Source organism: Monodon monoceros, unplaced genomic scaffold, assembly GCF_005190385.1.
Source record: "Monodon monoceros isolate NGI ecotype Baffin Bay Population unplaced genomic scaffold, NGI_Narwhal_1 Super_Scaffold_16, whole genome shotgun sequence".
NCBI lineage: Eukaryota > Metazoa > Chordata > Mammalia > Artiodactyla > Monodontidae > Monodon > Monodon monoceros.
Genome location: NW_021703772.1, coordinates 86,727,481 through 86,750,884, shown reverse-complemented (window position 1 = coordinate 86,750,884; position 23,404 = coordinate 86,727,481). Strand labels below are relative to the sequence as shown.

At 37.5% G+C, this 23,404-nt stretch overlaps 1 protein-coding gene across 1 annotated transcript in view; it reads left to right on the top strand.

Moving 5' to 3' along the window:
- Nucleotides 1-20,602: 20,602 nt before the first annotated feature.
- The window catches only part of ARHGAP15 (Rho GTPase activating protein 15), a 604,198-nt gene continuing 601,396 nt past the window's right edge, over nt 20,603-23,404 (top strand). Inside the window, exon 1 of the mRNA XM_029224609.1 lies at nt 20,603-20,713. The gene's annotated coding sequence lies outside the window, so the exon portion shown is untranslated. The remainder of the gene's footprint in view (nt 20,714-23,404) is intronic.

The window sequence follows — 23,404 nt, the reverse complement described above, 5'->3', positions numbered from 1 at the left end:
GCCTAGAGCCCATGCTCCGCAAAAAGAGAAGCCCCCTCTCTCTGTGACTGGAGGAAGCCTGCGTGCAGCAACAAAGACCCAAAGCAGCCATAAATAAATAAATACATTTATTTAAAAAAAAAAAAACAAGAAAACTATCCCCACGGCACATTCACAACTTACTTTCTGAACCCAGGTCAGATTCTGGACACTTTATCTCCTGTCTTTCAACCCTGGTGCATATGCCTTTATATTTCTAAAACCCTTCACTGAAAAACCTCCTTAACCACAGCGCTCCAGAACTAAAATAATACTCCTTTTCCCCACTCCCTCCTAGATCTGCCCCTAACATTTGCAGAACCCAGGGCAGGATGACAAATGGCAACTAAATATTTCAAAGTTGCGAAATATATTGTTAATAAGCTGTGAAATAAAACCAAGTTCGATCTTTCTACCTTGACATATATTCCCTTATAATGTCCTGGAAAACCAGAATCGAAGTTAGAATTCTTGTGCTCCTTAGCGTTCCCCCTGAAATGAGGGTGCAAGGAAGCCAACCCCCTGCCCTTAGTCATCAGTTTGAGCCCTGTTCTCCCTTTCCACCCTGGGCTCCAGTCTGAAGCTGAAGGAATTTTACTCCCATGCATGTGTGGCTTCATCTAAACCCTCCCCCAAAACAGCTCTTCCTTAGCCAAGCCTGAGGGTTAGTGGTGCACACAACTGGCCGTGTGGCCTATTCTTGGATAAATGGAAGCAGGGAAGAGGCTTTCATAAGGTCTGGAAGCAGGCTCAGAGCTCTTTGGGCAGGAAATTCCCCGATTTTTGGTATCTGTAGATATCTAGGGGTTCAGAGACACTGATTCAAACTGGGTACATGCCTCTGGTCCTATGGATTTCCTCACTCGTGGGGAGGAACTGCTGGAAGAGAACCAGAGGAGGGGCCTCTGAAATGTGGATCTCATCTCAAGGCAGGGGCTCTCTCGTCTCAGTCACATGTTAGAGAAGAAGCAAACTAAGGTCATTCATATTATTATGAGAATGGTCAATGATACTAATCTTTAAGTAAGGCTGAAATGGCCCCCTAATTCTGAAACCAATGAGGTCACCAACTTTGAATTTTAAAGATCCATTTGCAATGTGGTTGTTTGAAACCTGGAGTTCTGTTGTCAGATGGGTCAGCCAAAGCCTACTTAGATTACAATATAGTTAAATGCTATTGAAAAAAAATGAGAGATAACACTGTATCTTGCAACACTGGTCAATTAAATTACATAGAAAAACATAAAACAAAGGAAAATAAACCCCAAAGTCTTTGTTTCCTATAATTCTTCATACAATTTGAAATCTCTCAGTAGTAACTTTTTATCGTATCTGTAGTTGCCAATATCCTGGGACCATTTATATCAGGGTCTCCTAAACTCAGCTAACATTGAGATTCAAGGAGAGAACTTAAAGAGCACAGTGTTGGCCTTATATTGTTCTGTCAGTTTGAACCTGGAGCACTGCCTTTGGTTATGGCTGGCATCCAGCCAGTATGGATGTAAGGCTATATCTGATATTTATGGCAATAGTCATCTAGTCAGTGTCTATGCCTTACTACTGTTTAAATATTTTATATATTATCCTTGTTTTTTGGATCTGTTCCTTGTCTTTGGGGCAAATTAAGTAAATAAGTTACCTGAAATGTAATCTCAAACAAGCTGTATGCCAGAAATTAAGAAATGTATTTTAAACACAGTAAAACCTTGCAATAAATCAGAATCAGATATAATAAGAATGCTATTGGCCCTCCATTATTCAACGTTTCATTAGAAAGTGAGCTTTTTTTTCATCTTTTAAGGAGAGTAGGCAGAGAGCACACAGAGGCAGCCCTGACTCAGGAGACAAGATGTATTCTACATTTCCAGTAATTTTTCTGCCCAAATCTTACCAGATTTGTCTGACTGAATTAAAGCAGCCTCCAACTAACTATAGAACCATGTGACTGTGAGATTTCTGAACTTACTGTCTCCATACAAAAGTCCCAGGCAGCCACAAAACTCAGAATGGTCCTCAGCTATATTTAAAGTAAACAGGTGCCACAAGGTGGCACCAAACCATGGATGAAACCAATACCAATCAGCTGGCTGGATGACAGGCTAGCCCCTGTCATTTAATTAACCTCATAACAATACAATCCTAGGTTTTACATGATTTATTATTCCTTGGATTTTTTTTATTACTGTTTGGATCCCATTTATCTTGACTTAAAGGGATTTTACTCTACAGGTAAATAAAACAAAGAGAAGAGATAGAGACATCAGTCAATCTGTAAAGACAAACAGGAAAGTCTTCCATAATAAGAGTTGCGAGAGACATAGGAACTTTGAGTTTGGATAGCAGAATGTCTACCAACTGTGAAGGATGCCTATATGCAATTCTACAAACTGGAGAAGGACTCAGTTACATCTTCCCACATCAGCAGCATTTTCTTACTGTGTGACATTGTCCTGTATCAGCCAGTATCCCAAGAAGTATTTCCCTGAATTAAGTGGCATAATAAAAGTAGCTACTATCTATTCACCAGAATGTTTGTCAGTACAGTTTGTATAACAAACCTTTGATGGCTCCCCTCTTATTTAAGAATACAGGATGAGCAAACTGGACCCTGGCCTTCCTTTGATTCCTTGATATGTGTATGTGTGTGTCTACACACACACACACACACACACACACACATACACTCTAGCTAGACCCACAGAACTATTTTTCATTAATTTTGTAGTATATACTTGTTTATAGCTGAAGACAGAGTATCTTGTTAGATTTTGTATCTTGCTAAATTTTGTGACCTGTATAGTAAAAAATAAAAGCAATCATATTAATCATTTAAAACACACCTTAGCTAAACTCTGATTTTAAAGACTAGAAACAATTATTTATACAATGACCATTTTCCCTTTCTTCCTAATAAACAGAACACTAATTTTCTTTTAGGCTATCATGTGTCCAGCTAAAAGATTACATTTGTAAACTTTTTTTTTTTTTTTCCAGCCAGTAGTGGCCAAAGAGTTATAAGCAAAATTGTCGGTGGAACATTCGGGAGAGTGCTTTCTTGCTCATGGAACTCAGACATGAAGGCAGGAGCTAATAAGACAGCCATCTTAAGACTATAAGGGCAAAGCTAAAAGTGTCACAGGTTTCTAGACCTTGATCATCTGAAGCCACTGAATCAGGGCTAGCAACTGCCTACTTCTAGATTTCTCATTATGTGAGAAATTAACTGTTCTGTGTCCAAGCCACTGCCATCTTTTTTTAATATGTAACTGAATCTAATCCCAACTGATATAGCGGGTAAACAGCAATCATCTTCTACCTGTCTTGAACATACAGGTGCTCTAAAACTCAACGTGAAGCCCATACTCAATAATAATAATAATAATAAATGTTTATTGAAATGTATCAAACTAACATTCTGCATAGCTTTTACTATTTATAAACTGAGTTTACAAGCACTATCTTATTTGACCATTGCAAAACTTCAAGTAATTCAGTCATTATTTATTAGGCATTTACCATATGCCAGGCACTGAACCAGGTGCTGGAGGTACATATTGTAAGCAACACAAAACCTTATTTGAACAAATAGAGCTCATATTCTTGAAGAAGGTAAAATGAATAAATAGAAAAAATTTTTAAATTCAGTACAATAAAAAAGAAATAGGGGCCCAAGATAAAAATATGGAACAGAATGGGGTGCTTCATAGATAGGTCAACAGAGAGATGGCATTTTAAGCTGACATCTGTAGAAACTGGCTATGGGAACAATGGGAGGTGGGCATGAGGAGTGGGTGCAGAGCCTCTGAGGCAGAACAGGCAGATAGAATGAAGGTCATCAAAAAGAAAGAACTTGGCACATTCAAGGAACTGGAAGATTAGTGGGGATAAAGTAATGCACAAAAGAGAAGTGCCTAACATGTCATAAATTCTTAAGAAATAGTTGTTGAAAACTACAGTGAAGTAATTCTATGAATACATTAAGTGTAACTAGGACTGAACTAAAATATAAAAAAAAACTTATGCTAAAATAGCTCAATTTTTAAACCTGAATCTGTAACTTATGGTTTACCAACAATACTCTCCTTATTATAAACTAAAACATAATAAATAGATAACAGTAGAAGAGCTCATTGATAACACTGATATATTCTTAAACTTGCAATGTTTTTTCGTAGTTCAATTCACTTTTCGAGTATTCTTAATATTAATTCATTTATTAGAGTGTCCATAAAACTTATTAGAATCAATAAATGAGATTGAAAGGCATTAGAGTAATGGAAGTAATCAAGTTAACTTTCAACATTTTCTTCACTTTGCACTATGCTCTATGTATGGTCATGCCCCATCAGATACTGAAGAGGTTTTGGTAAAGTTTGTTGAAGAGGGTAGGGGAACTTTCTTGCGAAATAAAGATGTCAACTGCCTTCATTCTGAAAGTATCTACTTCTATTTGATCAGGACATATAGAGAGTAAAATTTCTAAATACTTGATATTAAAATGAACAGAATCTTTCATCTAAAACAGAGTTACTCCTTATATGTCATTTTGGTGATTATTTTAACTTACAGGTTTTAGATTATCCTAATATTTTTAATTTACCCAAGATATACATGAACTTGAAAACATAGTCACAACTACATCTTTACTTTGCCCAGTTTTTACAACTGTATGTTTATAACCAAATTTTAATGAGGAGGTTGTTAATTCTTCATCTTCTGAGTATTACTGAGCTATAGTTTATTTAATAATGTCTGCAGGTTTTTTTTTTTTTTTTTTTTGCGGTACGCGGGCCTCTCACTGCTGTGGCCTCTCCCGTTGCGGAGCACAGGATCCGGACGCGTAGGCTCAGCGGCCATGGCTCACGGGCCTAGCCACTCCACAGCATGTGGGATCTTCCCGGACCGGGGCCCGAACCCGCGTACCCTGCATCGGCAGGCGGACTCTCAACCACTGCGCCACCAGGGAAGCCCCTATTTTTGAATGTATAAGAAAGCTATTATAGCTCAAGCATGATAATGAGTATTACTATATTGAATGAATCTGAGTATGCTGAGATAAAATTGCATGTCCTAGGATTTTTTTAGTGAAGATTTTCCGTACCCCATGTCTAGAAACTATGATTAAGTAAGTCATTGGATAAACATTGAAATATTTATTTTAAAAAATCCTAATCATTATGGTGCAGAAGCTTTGACCAGCTTTTGGGGAAAATAAACAAGCAAGCAAGCATGCCCTCAATCTTCTAGTTAGCCAGTAAAGGTTTTCCAAAGAGTTAACCAGAGGAAGAAGACAGTATTGTTTCCCAAGAGCAATAGTACAGGTTTTGTCCATTGTGTGGACAAATAAATATATATTTTTATTTTAAATAACTGAGTATATCCTGAGAATGAAAATGTAACCTAGCTGAAGAGTCATTTTAGGATTGTTTTTTAAACTGGAAACTTTTCCCCCCTAGCTGTCTGTGGAAATAAATTATTTCTCCTAATTTCCTGATTTAGTTATAGTCATAGTGTACATAAAAACAGATTTGATTTTCTTGGAATCAAACATAAAATGAAAGCCAAGGCCTTATCACTGAAACAAGACAGCAGTTTTGCAGAGCTGTGTACATCCTTTGAACTCAGATGACATTGTCTCAGAGGAAAAGATGTTTGATGAGTTTTTTACACTTTAAAGCTCTTTCTAAGGAAAATGAGCTGGGGATCTCTTTTGGTAGAATTGAAGGGGATGGATCATTTTGTCTTCAAAAGATGAGGGAAAAAGTGTCATTTTCTATTTCCCTTAAGTATCATTCTTTCAAATGCTTGTGTGACAAGAGGTTCAACAGGCTTAGATTTGGGGTTTTAGTTTTCCAGAAATGCATGTAGGACTTAAATGGCCCTGCACATCAAAAGGAAGAGAGAGAGAGAAAAAAAAAATCCCCTAGAAAAAAGAAAATAGTGCAGAAAACTCTTGAAAAATATAGTTCATAAAACTGCTACAATCTATTCAATATCCTACAATTTAAAGGGAAATTAACAACTGAAACTCAAAACTGAATTAAGTAACATTTTGTACATCTAATTCAAGTTGTCAAATGATAAACCAAGTGAGAAATGGTGTTTAGAGATAGAAACTCATAAAAGCGTTGGTTCATTTAACAAATATATATCATGAGCCAAGTTCTGTGCTAGGTGCTATTTTCATATACAGAGGATGAGGTTAGGTTGAGTAAACAACGAATAATGAGAAATAAGGGGATATAGAGTGGAATGAGGGATGAAAGTATGAAATGAACGGAGACTGAAATGATGAACAGTGCAAGGAAGAAAAGCCAAAACTGGAAATATTGATGTGTTGAGAATTGTGAAGGGTCTGAGATTTTGTACTACCTACAAGCTCACAAATCAGTCTGCTGCAGTTTCATAGATGGTAAAAGACAGAAGATTCCTGGGTCAAAGACAAAGAACTTTTACTCACTGCACAGCAAGCAGCCTGTGCTTCATGTCCACATCAGCTTCCCTTGCTCTGCATATCCCCTGAAGACAATATGCAGAGAGGCTCAGGTGGATAAAGTACACACAGTGGGTTTGCATCACAGCTAAGGGAACTTAAAATTTAAAACTCTGAGTAATATAAAGGCAAACCTACTAGTGAACGTTTGCCCCAAAGTGAGATATAATCTTCATTATCCTGAGCAATGAACAAAACTCCGCTACTCCAGAGGAAGATATTACACCTTCCAAATCTGTGTGCTATACAAAATTCTTGAACAGAGCCATTAGTGCCTCTAGTTTATAGATGGCCAGAAACACAAGAGATCCATAGAAAATTGTCTCCCAAGAGGATGCAGAAAGTACAGGAGTTTCAACTAGCATTCTGTAACATTGGGCCATCATTGTGCCATATGATCTTTTAAAACTCTACTCAGCTGAGTCAGTCCTGAACAAAGCAACCGTAAATGTCTTGCTCACTTATAACACATACAGATGTATATGGCCCATGACAAACTTATAAAGACATAGTTTTCAGCTATTTTTACCATACATGTTTTAAAAGTGATTTTAAAGGATCCTAATTAAATATTGTTATTTATTCTTAATTTTTTAAATATTTCTATTTATTTATTTATTTATTTATTTACGTATTTGGCTGTGTTGGGTCTTCAATGCTGTGCACGGGCTTTCTCTAGTTGCAGTGAGCGGGGGCTACTCTTCATTACGGTGTGCGGGCTTCTCTTGTTTCAGAGCATGGGCTCTAGGCACGTAGGCTCAGTAGTTGTGGAGCATGGGCTTAGTTGCTCCGTGGCATGTGGGATCTTCCTGGACCAGGGACTGAACCTGTGTCCCCTGCATTAACAGGCAGATTCTTAACCACTGCGCTACCAGGGAAGTCCTGTTGTCACTGCTTTTAGAGTAAAATCTACCGTTGTGGTGTTTGCCAAGTCTAGCAGCTTTAAGCTGTTTTGTTGTTGTTGTTTTTTTTTTTCGCGGTACGCGGGCCTCTCACTGTTGTGGCCTCTCCCGTTGCGGAGCACAGGCTCCGGATGCGCAGGCTCAGCGGCCATGGCTCACGGGCCCAGCCGCTCCGCGGCACGTGGGACCTTCCTGGACCGGGGCACAAACCCGTGTCCCCTGCATCGGCAGGCGGACTCTCAACCACTGCGCCACCAGGGGAGCCCTAAGCTGTTTTTTATAATTTTCTCCGTGTCCTAATCATGCTCATTTCTGGCCGTGAACAAAAACAAGGCACTTCAGCCTCATTATTGTGTTCTTTCACAGAGGCAATAACAGTACATTTGAACCTAACAAGACAGAAATGCTTTTATTGTGTTTCAGCATGGATCACAGTAGTGCTTTATTGTAATCTAAAATCTTGAAATAGTAACCTAAACTCTGTCTCTGACAATTTATTTAACCTGGAGAGAGAGGTGACCAAGATGGCCGAGTGGGGAGAAACTGAACTCACTTCCTCCTGTTGACACACCAAAATTACAACTACTTACAGAGCAACTATCTATTAGAATGACCCGAAGGTTAGCAGAAAGAATTTTCCACAACTAAAGACATAAAGAAAGAACCACAGCAAGATGAGTATAAGGGGCAAAGATGTAGTATAGTCAGGACCCACAGCCCTGGTTGGCAACCCACAAACAAAAGAAATATCACAATCATACAGGTCCTCCCCGAGGATTGAGGGGTCTGAGTCCCATATTGGGTTACCCAGCCCAAAGGTGCTGCACCAGGAAGATGAGCCTCCAGAACATCTGGCTTTGAAAACCAGTGAGGCTTATGTTCAGGAGAGCTGGAGGACTATATAGAACAGAGACTCCATTCTTAAAGGGTGCATGAAAATCTCATAAGCTCTGAGTCCCAGTGCATGGACAGCAGTTAGAAAGGGGTCTCCACCTGACGATCTCAGAGAGCCTCCTGGAGAGGCAGGAGGCAACTGGGACTCCCTGTAAGGACAGAGACACTGGTAGCAGCCTTTTTTAGATCATTCTACCATAATAACACCGGCACTGATAAGTGCCATTTTGGAATCCTCCCTCTAGCCTACTATACTGCCTGGGATACAGCCATACCTTGCAGCAGGCTGGCACTAGGCCTGTGTCCCCCCACTGGCCACACAGACAGCCCTGCAGGGACCAGCTCCCATCCTCCAGTGGGCCAGCACCAGTCCTGCAACCTCCCTGGACCACACAGACAGCTGGCTGGTACTAGCCCCGAGCCACCCCAGGCTATGCAGTCAATTGCAAGGGAAACCTAGCCCACCTTCCAGCAGCCCAGAGCCACCACACAAGGCATGGTCTCACAGCCAACTGGACTGGGGGCCAGCCCACCTACTAGTATGCCCACAGTAGTCGACCCTGCCACAGCAAGAGCACATGCAGCCCACACAGGGCATAGCCCTAGAACATAGAGCTCTGGCAATCAGAGGGGTGTGTGCTGCTGAGCCCCATGATCTAGAAGACAAAGTAGTGGAAATCACCTAATCTGTGCAGAAAAAAGAAAAAAAAAAGAATTTTAAAATATGAGGATAATTTAAAAGACCACTGGACAACATCAAGCTTACTAACATTTGTATTATAAGGGTCCCAGAAGGAGAAGAGGGAAAGAAAGGAGCAGAGAACTTATTTGAAGAAATAATAGATTAACACCTTCTTAAGCTGCAGAAAGAAACAGACATCCAAATCCAGGAAGCACAGCATCCCAAACAAGATGAACCCAAAGAGATCCACACAAAAACACTTTATAACTAAAATGTCAAAAATTAAAGATAAAGAGAAAACTTTAAAAGCAGAAAGAGAAAAGCAAAGAAGCTATATACAAAGGAACTCCCATAAGACTACCAGCTGACTTTTTAGCAGAAATCTTGCAGGCCAGAAGGGAGTGGCACAATATATTTAAAGTGATAAAAGTAAAAAGAAACAACAACCCTATAACCAATAATACTCCACCCAGCAAGGCTATCATCCAGATCTGAAGAAGAGATAAAGAGTTTCACAGACAAGCAAAAGTAAAAAGAGTTCAGCACTAGAAAACTGACTTTAGAAAAAATGTTTAGAAGACATACATGTAGCATCTGAAAACATACGCAGTCTGCTTTTTGACATCAGTGCTAGCAATATATATATATGTATATATATAAATATATATATATATATTTTTTTAAATCTGTTTCTTCAGGCAAGGGAAGCAAAAGCAAAAGTAAACAAACTGGGACTACTAAATCAAATTGAAAAGCTTCTGCACAGCAAAGGAAAGATCAAGAAAATGAAAAGGCAACCTACTGAATGGCAGAAATATTTGCAAATGATATATCTGATAAAGAGTTAATAAGGCCAACAGACACAGGAAAAGAAGCTCAACATCACAAATCATCAGGGAAATGCAAATCAATACCACAGTGAGATACCATCTCATGCCTGTCAAAAGGGCTATCATCAAAAAGACAACAAATACAAGTGTTGGTGAGGATGTGGAGATTGCTGCACTTACCCTGTTGGTGGGATTGTAAATTGCTTTAGTCATTATGGAAAGCTGCATGGAGTTTCTTCAAAAAAAAAAAAGGCCTACCATATGATTCAGCAATTTCACTTCAGGTTATTTATCTGAAGAAAATGAAAACAATAATTAGGAAAGAGATGCGGCCCTATGTTCATTGCAGCATTATTTACAATAGCCAAGATATGGAAGCAACCTAAGTGGTCATCAATAGATGAATGGATAAAGAAGTGGTATACATACACAACGGAATATTACTCAGCCATAAAGAAAAATGAAACCTTGCCATTTGTGACAACATGATGGATCTAAAGCATATAATGTTAAGTGAAATAAGTCAAACTGAGAAAGATAAATACTGTATGTTATCACATATGCGGAATCTAAAAAAACTAAACAAGCAAAATGAAATGAAAACAGATTTATAGATGCAGAGCACAAAGGGGTGGCTACCAAAGGTGAGGGTGTAGGGGTTTGAAACAGATGAAGGGGATTAAGAGGTACAAACCTCCAGTTATAAAATAAATAAGCTATGGGAATGTAATATACAGCATAAAGAATATGGTCAATAATACAGTAATAACTTTGTATGGGGACAGATGTTTACTAGATTTATTGTGACAATCATTTCATAATGTATGCAAATGTCAAATTATTATGTAGTACACCTTTAACATAATAGTGTATGTCTACTATATTTCAATTTTTTAAAAAAACAATAATTTGAGAAGATGATGCAGCCCATGTTCATTGCAGGATAGCTTCAATCATATGTGATAAATTATTTAATAACCAATTCTGAAAACTTTAGGCCCAAGTTATAGCAATTGCCAATTTCTGTGGTAAATACCTCTATTATGGCCAATTTAAAATTATCAACGTGATGTCACTGAACACAGGGTTGAGAAGATAGGTCATATTTGAATCTTGTAAGGTGGCTTAAGCCTGCTCCAGCACACTAGTGGATAGCTCCATCTATCACTTATACTTTCCATTTGTAATGTAGCTCACTGGAAAATTGGAAGGCTACCATTCAATTTGTAGTTGGCAAAATAAAATTTATACTCAGGTATGATAAGGGACAAGTCATCACAGAGAGATTAGAGTCCTCTCCTACTTGTGAATATGGAATTTATACATTACCTTATTTACCAAAATAGAGAACACAGCTTCATCAGCCAATAGCTTTCTCCACCTGCACACATGCTCATCTTGATAACTCACCAGCATGTTTCTTCAAAATTCAGCTCTGAAAAATCTCAGCTCATGCAAGTCATACCTGAACCTACCTCTCATCACAATCCACCATCCTCTATTCTGCATTTCCATTACATCCTCAAGTCTTTTTGTCAAGTCAAGGAAATTCTCAGGCTTTATCTCATTATATTTTGCTCTCCCCTATTTTCTGTATTCCCTTCCTCTGGTACTCCTTTGAGATGCATTCTGTCCTTATACCTTTTATTTATTCTTTCATATTTTACATCTTTTCAGTACACTTGCCACATGCTAGGATTTTCTTCAAGTCTATCTTCAAGTTTACTATTTTTTTCTGCACCTGTCATTTATTTTAATATGCCTTTTGAGTTTTTAATCTTACTTTTTTCGTCTTAGTACCAAATTTTTCTTGAGAAACAGAGAGTGGAAAACTACAGTTTTTGGCTGAGAGTTCAAGATAATTGGTATTTATTACAACACAATTGGCATAAAGTGATAAAGTGGAATTGTCAGACATTTTACATCTGCATTATTTTTAGAAATTAAAAGAAAAAGCTTACCACCTACAATGCTATCAAAGTTTCAGTATTTGCCATCTATCCCTTAGAAAGTAGATATATATTTTAAGGTTATTTCAGTTTTAAAGATGCGAAATACAAGTTGCTGATATATTCCATGAGATACAATTTTTTTCCATATGCAGTTTTTACACAGAAGTCATTTTTAGTTTCTAGTTCAATTCTATAGAAAGGAAATAAAGAAAAACAATAAAAATTATAATCTCACTAATTCACAGAATTGCTTATTTTTCAGCTAGAAAAAACGAAGTACATTCTATCTATGATGATGTAAATGATCCTTCTATTATATTTTAAGACTGACAAATTTATTTGAAGTAAATTATTTTTAGGCTATATTGTTTCTTAACTCAAGAATATTGCTTGGTCAAATCTACTTTCCAAGAGTTACATCTGAAAAATAATTATGTAAATGGTTCAACCCTTGATTTATAATGATACATATTTATCAAGGAAAATCATATAATGGTGGAATATTTCAGTTTGAAGGCATCATAATATAGAACTTCCATTCTCATTCATGATGCAATATGGGTATACTCACTATGACTATAACAGGGTCATCTTTCTACTGCTAGAAAAATTCTCTGGTAATCAAGAACATATTATGATTGTCCTTAATATGTATTTTTTAAAATTTATATTTGGTTCTTATGAAAACATGTCAGTCATTTTTTAATGGAGCTCTGTTTTTTCTGGTGGAATCTATTTCATTTCTAATCTTTGTATTCAACTGAAATATACTCATTTCGTAGATTTTTTTCAGATTGCCTATAATCTCAAATTCTGAGGAATCTCGTTTTTTGTGATGACTTTTGCGAATGGTTGATGACTTTTTGATATGCAGTGTCATTTTCATTGTGAAAGCACCTTACATAGATAGATGTGCATGTACTCTGGCTTGAGGAAGTATTTGCTACATAATAGTTTTGCATTTGCTCCTTCCATAGGCCACCTGGTTTCACTGGTCTAAAGGCAATTTTACATGAATTGTAGACTTGGAGTTTCCAGTATCTGAAAAGATATTATGCATCTGGATCCTCAACATAAGTCAGTTTTTAATTTCTCACAAAAGACTTTTCTTTGTTAAACCAAGGACCCAGTATTGACAAGCTTTCTAGTTTTTATCTACTTTAGTTCCTCTTTTGTGGTGGTGATAGCCATTCTAGGGTCCTATCTTTAAGGCAGGAATCAGTTCTAACTGCTGGCTTTGTGCAAGCGCAGTGCCATCTTTTCATTTCCTTGGTGACCGTGAAAATCTCTGACCCCAGGGACTACCTGCCCCCTCAACCTGCCATAGCAGCAGTCTGCAAGCTTACTCCTTTAGCTTCAGATTTCCTTTTTAATCCTGTCTTTCAGTGAGTTTCACTTGCTTTTCTGGGATGCTTAGCTATGTGTTTAATATTTTGTTAATCCATAGTTTTTCTTGCATTTTTAAGCGTTTGCAGTGATATGGCAGATCCATATTAGCTCAATAGGCAATGTTGCTAGAATAGGAAGTCTCTCCATTTTGCACATACTGTTACGGCATGAGCTTCATGTTTTGTAACTAGCTTGTTTCCTTTCCTCTTTCTCTCACTGGAGTAATATACTCTGGGGCTTTCAAATAGGGCTGGAGGCCAGGACTTGGGACCTGGCTATGTACAGATACCCAGAATCTTAAGGCTCCAAAAGTACATTCCTGATCCAGGAGCCTTGAGACATCTCCTTCTGGCTACTTAAGTCAATAAAGGAAGATAGACCTTACCCCTGTTACAATATCCAAACATGTAACACGAAAAGAATGAGCCAATATGTGATGACAGTGCCTTGATAGAGGTTAAGGGGACGGAAGGGAGGTGAAGAATTCTGTCTCTAAAGTCTCACTTCTTAGCAAAATGACTTTTGCACAATGTGTATAAAATCTATTTTTCTTATTTGGCATTCAGTGCCCTACAAAATCTTGCCCTCACTGCCTGCTTTCTAGGCACACATGTCTCATTGCTATTCTTCAAATTGCCAATCCTGCTCTAACTTGGCATTTACTCTTTCTTCTGCTTGGACCACTGTTCTCCATATATACCAGGTTCCCCCTTGACTATTTTCATGTCTTGTGCCAAAAGTCACGTCAGAAATGTCACTCCTGAAAACCCTATATCTAACCACCTTCATCTAGATGCTCTCCTTTTTCTCCTGTTTCTATGAATTACCTATGACTTGATGCCAAGGCTAATTTCTCCCATTTCACTTACTCAGGGTCATTGTTTCAGGGAGCATCCTTTTTATGTTATAACAACAAATTTTCCCTCTCTACTACATCATTTCAAAATCAGCATAGAATCAAGCTATTATTATTCTCTGAGCTGAAAAACAAACATTTTCTCACCTGCTTCCCCCTCAAGGCACTGCATATCTAACACATATATAACTTCCTTTTAGATTATGATTTCTTGGAAGAGTTGTGTATACTTGCTATTTGCTGATCTTGCTTTACTTTCTCCATAGCTCTTACTACTCTTGAACATTATTAATGTGTTTTTATTCTTATTTATTGTCTCTGTTACCTCCACCAAATTACATTAAAAAATCTCCAAGAAATTGCATCCTTGGAGCTTGGTGTTGTGTCTAGAATGAAGTAAATACCCCGAATATATTTGCTGAATGAGTGAGTGATTGAGTGCACACATTGTTTTCCTACAACAGTACAACACTTGGTTGTAAGAAATGTCACATTTATTTCTCTTTTTATAAATAATCTAAGTCAGGTCTTATTCTCACCTACTTTCTCTAGTTAGAATTAAATTTCCATCATGCTTGGCCCACCCTCCTCCATTCTACATCCAACTTTCAGCTCTTGAAACTATACGGGATTCCCCGCTGCTTCCATAGTCCTCAGGGAAGCTCCTCCGGTCATTATGAATGTCACTGAAATACGTCTTGTCTAAGTTCAGGGGCATAACGTGAAACGGGCGGTTCTGATGCTCCTGGCAAATTGTGGGGTGTGGAGATGTGTCCACACTCCACCCCAGAAATCTCACAATGTTGGACTGTTTCACATTTTATTCTCTCTTAAAAACTCTAACTCTTCACCCCATTTTCATCCATTCTAATTCTCATTCCCATCTTTCTCCTTAACTGATAGAATTGTTGTAATCAGAAGAGAACTTCCACTGACCTCAAATACTGTACCCAGCTGCAAATTTGTGCCTTGCCTATGTGCTCTGGCTTCATTTCTGAATGAAATGCTTGCTTTCAGCCAAGGCTTAGACCATAAAGCTACTTGTGCCTGAGATTCTATTCCCACTCCTCTGCTTCAGGACTGCATCCCATAACACTTTCCTTTCTATCTGGTATAATCAGTTTTTCCTTCTATAGGATCATCTTTACTTCTTCTACTTCTATTCTTTCCTGTAGAGTAAAACTCCAAAAAGATATCTGTATTTGCTGTCTTCAATCTATTAAAATAAGATTTTCTCACTCATATGCTACTAAAACTTTTATCATGGTCACAACGACCTGTATGTTGCTGTATCTAAAGGTAATTTTGCCACTTTCATTTTACCTGAGTTTTCAGTGGCATTTGACAATTTATGAATCTCTCATCCCTGAAAAATATTTTCACTTGGTTTCCAGGACATCAAATTCATCTGTTCTTTCCTCCTTCCTTCCAGACTACCCTTTTTACATCTCCTTTGTGAATTTTTCCTCTCTCCCAATCTTAAATTAAGCATAGATCCTTTCCTTGAAACTTTTCTCTTTTCTATATACACTCTGTATCTATATTATCCAGTCTCATAGTATTAAACGCCATTTTTATGCTGATGAGTTCCAAATTTATATCTAACCTGGACTCCCTTCTTGACCTCCAGACCTTCATATCTAACTGCAAAATAGTCAACTCCACTGAGATGACAAATAAGCATCTCAAAGTTATCATGTACTACAAACCAACATGCCCCAATGTACCAGCTCTTCTGAAGTCTTTTTTGTCTCGGTTAATAGCAACTCCATTCTTCAGCTGTTCAGGTTGCTCAAAAGGAAATGGTTGTTGGATCCATTTTCAGAACACATACAGAATTTGATCATTTCTCCCTTATACTTGCTACCATCACTTTGGTCCAAGTCCCAATCATCTCTGCCATGGATTATTGCAGTAGCTTACTAATTGGTGTCCTGGGTTCTATTCCCATTCTTTTGGTCAATCCTTCATACAACAGACAGAATGCTCTTGTAAAATTGTGAGTCAAATTATTTTAATGTTTCCCCTTCTCACTCAGATTTTTCAAAAAGAGCAGGAGAGTCCACGTGGTCTAGGCCTTATTACTTCTCTGATACTATACCCCTCTCTCTCACTCATCTATAGTCACACTGACCCCCATGCAGCTTTTCAATGATCCCAGACACAATCTTCATCCAGAGTTCCTGCACTTCTATTTCCTCTCCATGGAATACCCACCTCCCACCTCTAAATCCACATGGCTAGATCCATCACTTTCTTTAAATATTTACTTTCCTTGGTAAGACCTCTCTTCTCATCTGACCTCAAGTCTTATACCTTCTGAACATTTTATGTGCCACTTCACTGCTTTTGTATTTCTTTCTTTATCAATAAATTAGTTTAATTTATCTTTTTTCTAACTAATATTCAGTATATCTAAAGCTTGCTATATTGCCTGGTACACAGTAAGTAGTGTTCAAGAGATGAACAGATGTCGCCTCCAGATTAAAGTGTTTGCCAACAAGGGGCAGCTTCTTGGGAGTGGCAAGCTCTCCTCCAGTAAGGGAAACCCATCTCTCTCTCTCATTCCTATCACAGGAAATCGAAATCTTTCCCAATCTAAGTCAAGCCTTTCTTCTCTTTTCTACTCTCCTTTAGTGTCTAACTCATAACATCTGCTCAGAGGGCCTATAAACTTCTGTTTTTGTTTTCCCTAATCATACACAAACACACAGACACAATACTAGTTAATATTACCTGAGACACAAGAACCAAGACCTAAATCAGTTAACTAGTTGTGATACAGGAGGGAAAACAAGGCTTTGTGAGGGATTTATCTGAACCTATATTTATAACAGAATTGGGTTGCTGGAACATAGTGCATGAATATATTTTATTTTGCTATATTTTTTTTGCCAGATTGCTTGTCAGAATGGCTTCAGTTTATAGTTCCACCATCAATATATGACAGTTCCTCTCTATAAATTCTCATCCAGATTTTTGCCATTTCAATAGGAGCTAATTTAACTTGTTTTTACAGTGACTACTGGGGAGGTGTACATCTCTTTACTTACTGATGGATACTAGTTCAGTCCTTTTCATGAATTGTTTATTCAAATTACTTTCTTATTTCCCACTTAGGTTTCCTACTGACTTACACAAATCTTTTGTGAATCTATGTATGCTCTACTAGTCTGTTATTTTTCTGTAACTTTGTTTTATAATTAACAGAATTCTTTAATTATTGTATAGTTAAGTCCATATATTTTTGCTCTTTTCCTTTTAATTTAGGGATACTATTTATGAAAGTTGCATTTTGCAAAAATATATTTCTTTATATTTTGTATCAGCAAAAGGATTTACTTTTCAAATGTAGATTTATTCCATCTAGGATCCATCTTTGCTTGTGGTCTAATGTAGGGGCCCAACTCTATTTTCTTTGATTTAGTGAGTGTGTCTTGCCAGAATCATCTACTAATCAATCTGTTCCTTTTTGTTTACCGTATGATGCCATCTTTGTCATATATCAAGTTCTCAAATAAATATGGTCTGCTATTGGACCGGTACTCTAATGTTTTTTTTAATACTGTGGCCTGGACTATGTTAATATCTGACTAGTAAGTCATCAGTCTTTGCTGTTCTGTTTCAAAATAAACTTAGGTACTTTGGGACATTTGTTCTTCTATGGAAATTCCTGGAATAGCCTGTTGTGTTTCTTAAAAATTCATCTGCAATATATTGAGATTTTATTGAATCTATTTGTTGATTGACTTGGACAAACTGACACATTTTCACTGTTACTTTTCTTATCTATGCACGTAGTGTATTTCCATTTATCAATTCTTTTAATCTCTTCAATATAAATTTAAACGTAGAGAACTTTGGGGAGATTTGATTTTAGTATGAGTCTAATGCTAAGTCTATCATTCCTGTCAGTGAAGAAGCAAAAAGAAACACCAGGGGTGAAACTTGTCCTCGGCATTACTTTGAGTTACGCTGAATAAAACATGGTTAGGAGATAGCATAGTGATTTAGAACAATCACTGTGGGATCAGGGCCCTTGGCTGGACTCCTGGCTCTACTCCTTACTAAATTGGGCAATTATATAATCTCAGTTTCCTCATAAGAAAGAAAAAAAGAAAGTATAATAACATTGGTTAGCTCATAAGGTTGTTGGAAGGATTAAACGAAAGAAAAAATGTAAAGGCATTGGTACAATTCTTGGCTTATAGCAAGTATTCAATAAATATTAGATACATATTGAGTGGCAAGTGTCAAAGCCTAAGCTAGATCCTTAATCGTAATCATGGTAAATACATTTCCTCTAGCCACCAAACCCAGGTATATCACTGCCTGAGTTGCTCCCTTCCCATCTTGTACAAAGAAAATGTGCTTTGTCTTTATTTAATGTCTACTTGTTCATGATCAAAAATAAACACTGCAAATTTATACCTTCAAGTAGGTGTTTGTGTTTATTTATTTCCCATAAGGGTACATTGGTGTTTTATATTTTTTCTATTCCAATATCTGTTATCAGTACCTATGTAAAAGGAAAAGCCTATTTCCCTTGTTCTAGATTTATGAGCCTGACTTGGACTTAGAAAGGCTTAAATCGAGTAGGATGTACTAAATTTATCTGATGTTTCTTGGGAGGCATCATCATTTCCTAGCTCATGCTCATGTATAAGTCTGCAATTCTTCATTATTTACAACATATTTAAATCTATTTACTTATTTTTGTTGGAGGAGGTAATTGGGAGAATGTGACCTCCAGTTGAGCTGCAAACTGGACCCAGGCAATCGGAGGCTCCTCACCTCCTACCCTGACCCTGGAATGTATGTTCTGCCCACCATTCCCACAGCAGGAGCCATTTTCAAGGACGCAGCCTTGAGGGAGCAATGTGTTATTGAGATGGTCTGGACTGTATGCATGACTGAACCCAGTTAAGTCCTCTATCTAAACTTAAGATTCTGGTGGGCAGGCGCAAAGATCTACTTGTCTTGCGGCCACCCAAGACAATCTTTGTAGGTAAGTTCCTTTGCTTTTTAAACCTGCCACCTACCAATCTGGAGTGGTCTGCCTCTTTCTTTGGTCTCTTCTTGCCCTCATCATATGGGGGCCAGTTTCAGATTTCACTGGGGGAGCTGCTGAGTGTACCAACCAACAAATTTATTCTGGTAGATGGATATTTTTTATATGTATGTTTCCATTATATAGATAAATAACCTTAATTTCAGAGAACTTAAGTGACTTGGCCAAGGTTAAATAAACAGTAGTGTCAGAACTGAAGCCTGAAATCTGGTTTCCTCACTTTCATTATCATGTCCTTTCTATTTTCTCTTCAATGTTAAGGAGGAACATTGAGTACAAACCTTCAGGGCTCTAAAAACTTAAAAAGGTGTATGCTGGAATGACAATTGACAGTGAGTTCTAGGGTGAATCTGAAATATGATTTTAGAAAGAAGAGTCCTAGAGAAATTAATTTGCAGGGACATGCCATGCATATCTTGGGCCATATACACCACATATATTTTTAAAGTTTTTCTTTATGTGTGCCAAACATTCCACACCACTGAGAACTACTACATAGATTTCTAGTCTGATGGGTTTGTATGACAAGAGATTGTGATTTAACTTTCTCACATATTTGGAAGGGAAGATTTTCCTTTTGTGAATCTCCTGCAGTCTCACAAAACCAGCCAAGCTTGCACGCCCAGGAGCTCACTTCTTGGATCCCATGGCTCAGTAGAGAGGCAAACCCTAGGGCTATTTTGAGTCCCCACCCCACCCCAAACGTGTCTTGGACGGGTGGAAGTTTGACACAGAAGGGCACAGAGCAGCATGCCAAAAATGACACCCCTTGGAGCCTTTATTTTCCTTCTTAAGTCAGGCCACACAGAGAATCATTTAGCCACAGCAAAAGCTCTTCAGCACATATCAGAACTCCTTAGGCAACTGCGAGAGAGGACACACAAATGTGAGAGCCACCTAGAGCAAATGTCACAGTATGTGCTGGATGAGCACATTCCATTCCCCCACGTGGCAGCGGGGCCCTGGGCTGTGTTCTCTGAAGTTCTAATGCAAGCTGTCCAAAGCCTCATGAACTTAGTAATGGAGCACCTCTTTGTGGGGCCCTCTGTGAGTTAAAAGCACCAGCTCTGTGAATGGAGATGGTCTCTTGGCTTCCCAAGCCAATAAGCAGAGCCTCCTGAAGGCATATGGACATGCTCTAGCTGACTGAGGAGAGCAGGCTTTAGGCTTAAAGCCCTTGCTAGAAGGCAGAGAAAGAGGAAGTGTCCCCGGTGCTTAGCAGGCTGCCCCTCTCCCTGTTAAATTTTTAACCATACATTTTGCCCCATTAAATCAGAATTGATGAAACCTTTACAAATGTGCAGTGTCTGAAAACTGAAAATCACACTGAAAAATAACAATCTCGTTGACTATAGAAGGCAAGTTTTTCAAATCGAGTAATGATGTGATGTGTGTGGTTAACCGTATCTACGCAGGAAGTGGTTTATTTAAAAGTTTTTGTGCTCACTCCACACCCACCCCACCCCACCCCGCCTTTTTTTTTCCTCCAGTACTGAAATTAAGCAGCATCCAACCTAGGCCTACTTTTACGACATGTGACTTGACTTTACTGTTTTCCGTTTTTGCTAAAAGAGTCATTAACAGAAGTTGATGGCAGTTTCAATAACAAGTCAGCACTGAGGAAAGGTAAGTGAGCTCATACTGAACGTGCAATTTAACCTTGAAAATATCTGACAGAGTATCCTATGCTTCAGTGGGAATGTATAAACTTTTCCTACAAAATTGTGATGTTTTCATTTGTGATTGAAACATCAGTTTGTTTCCTTTGGTGTAGAGAAGAATATTGTTTTTAAATTGCAACAGTTAAATTCTAAAGTACTTTAAAAGATCGTATACTAAGATTTTATATGAAAATATTAAAAACAGAATAAGGTATAGTTTTAGTTTGAAAGTGCTTTTAAAAATTGGGACTTTGTATCTTTAACTGACTGCTTTATAAAAATATGCACTCTTCATGATCCAGATAATAAAGAGAAAAAGGCATTTTGTAACAATTAGAAATAACATCTGAATTGCATGCAGTGTGAAAGATACCCACTGTAAAGTGTTGTAGTAAAGTTAGCATTAGAAACCCTTAAAAGGTGTAGTTTATTAAATTTACAGCTTATTAAATAGCTATTAAAAAGCAGGAAATTTTCAAAATGCCAAAGAAATTTCTCTATCATGACATCTGATTTTTTTCCCTAAATTTTATTTAAGATATAGTGTGAAATGAGGGCAAGTTTCTATTTCATAAGCAAAACTGTACGTTTAAAGGAGAAGTCACAGATGACTTCACAGGGGGTTACTTCTGGGAAAAGAGGCAAATTAGAAATATACTTCTGTTATTTAGGTAATTATATAATTTTCCTTCTTTGAGATTTCTAAAACAATAACCTCAGAAATTAAAAGGATTTGTTAATCATTAACTGACAAGAACTTTTCTTGTATAGTGACTTCTTGCTTTTATAGAATGTCTTTGTGTGCTGTAACATATGTACAAAAAATATAAAAGTATTGCTCATCTCAGAGACAAATACCTAAAATAAATCTGACTGTAGATTTTTGAAGGAATTTTAATAAAAGCTCCAGATACGATCCACCCTTCCGTAATATTATTTTTATTGTGCTGTTGGATGGGGGACATGAGGGCCCCACAACACCTATTGTTTTGTATTATTAAAAAACGGTTACAGGGTTGATAAATGGCAACAATTTTCTTTTCTTTTATTGTCTTCTATTGAAACACTCATATAAATGTTTTTTGATGTGGTCAATTTGGTAGGAAATTATTAGTTATACTAGTACACTCCATTTTAAGACCTCTTCAATTGTCAATACTGAAGCTAGCTACTTGTTGACTATTCAAATGATCATGAAAAAACAGAGATTAGGACTTGATATTCAATACATTTTTTATTGTTAGAGTGTAAGAGAACCTTGGTAATATGTATTTGCTTTGATATTCTGATTAGCTTTTCAATTTGCTGCATTTTCTCACAATGGAAAGCATTATTTAAATCTGTCTTCAATACTGTGGTTCTGAACCTCTGCATCTACAGAAGCTTAATAATTCAGATAGTTTTGGTTGATAAGTTATTACTTTATTTCATTTTATTATAAAAGAATATCACATGAATGAACATATGTAGTACTTACGTATTAGCAAGAATGAATATCCACATAAGCCTTTGGTACTGAAAAAAGTCCACTACAGTTTTTTAAATAATTTAATATTTTTATAAGCCAAATCTTTGTAAAATGATTGTTTCCTGCAGAAACTGTTAAATTAAAAGACAAATATTTTATGGAGTATGTATAAAATTAAGAATTAATTAAACATACTTAATATGGATTTATAAAGAGAAATAAGTAGAGATGATATTCATGTAACCTAAGATGCTCTCAGAATTGTTTGTAAAAACTACTAATGCATTATCTCTGGGATGTAAAGACCAAATCTTAAGAGGGTAAATTACAAATGAGTTATTATAGGTAGGTTACTATATCTTTATGTATTTTAAGCGAATAAGAAACAAATTTTGATGAAATAAAAACAATGCAGAGAATCTCATTTGGAAAGTCTTTAAAAAAAAAAATAGGGGGCTTCCCTGGTGACGCAGTGGTTGAGAGTCCGCCTGTCGATGCAGGGGATACGGGTTCGTTCCCCGGTCAGGGAAGATCCCACATGCCGCGGAGCGGCTGGGCCCGTGAGCCATGGCTGCTGAGCCTGCACGTCCGGAGCCTGTGCTCCGCAACGGGAGAGGCCACAACAGTGAGAGGCCCGCGTACCGCAAAAAAAAAAAAAAAAAAAAGCTTTTCTACTTGGGGCCAGGATTCAGCAAAATTCAGAAAGGAGACATTTCCCCGCCTTGATATTCCTTCTCTTGTTCTTTTTAAGTGTTATGTCCCAGAGTGGCCTACTCTGTCCCCGACTTAAGGTCTGCCAGCCTTGGTCCTAGAGAAATACAGCCTACACTTTTCCTTCCATCACACTCCCATTGTTCTTAAAATGTACTCATCCTATTTTCCAGAAGTTAGGGCATCTGATAAAAATAATCCATGCTCACAAGAGAGGGCTCCAGAGCTTTGTTTCTTGTAACCTGTAATTCAGGCCTCCCTTCCTCCTCCCAGTAGAATTTTAATAAATTCTCTCAGCAGACAGGATCCAAGGGAACGGCTAACTGTTGAGGACCTCAGTCTCAAGTGAGGAGACTGATGCCATTACAAACAGTTTGGGGAAAATATTTTGGGGGAGAAAGAGTGTTTTGTTAACCATTCGTCTTGTCTATGGCATTTAAACAAAATTTCTGAGTATGTTTTATGTGAAGGGTCCAT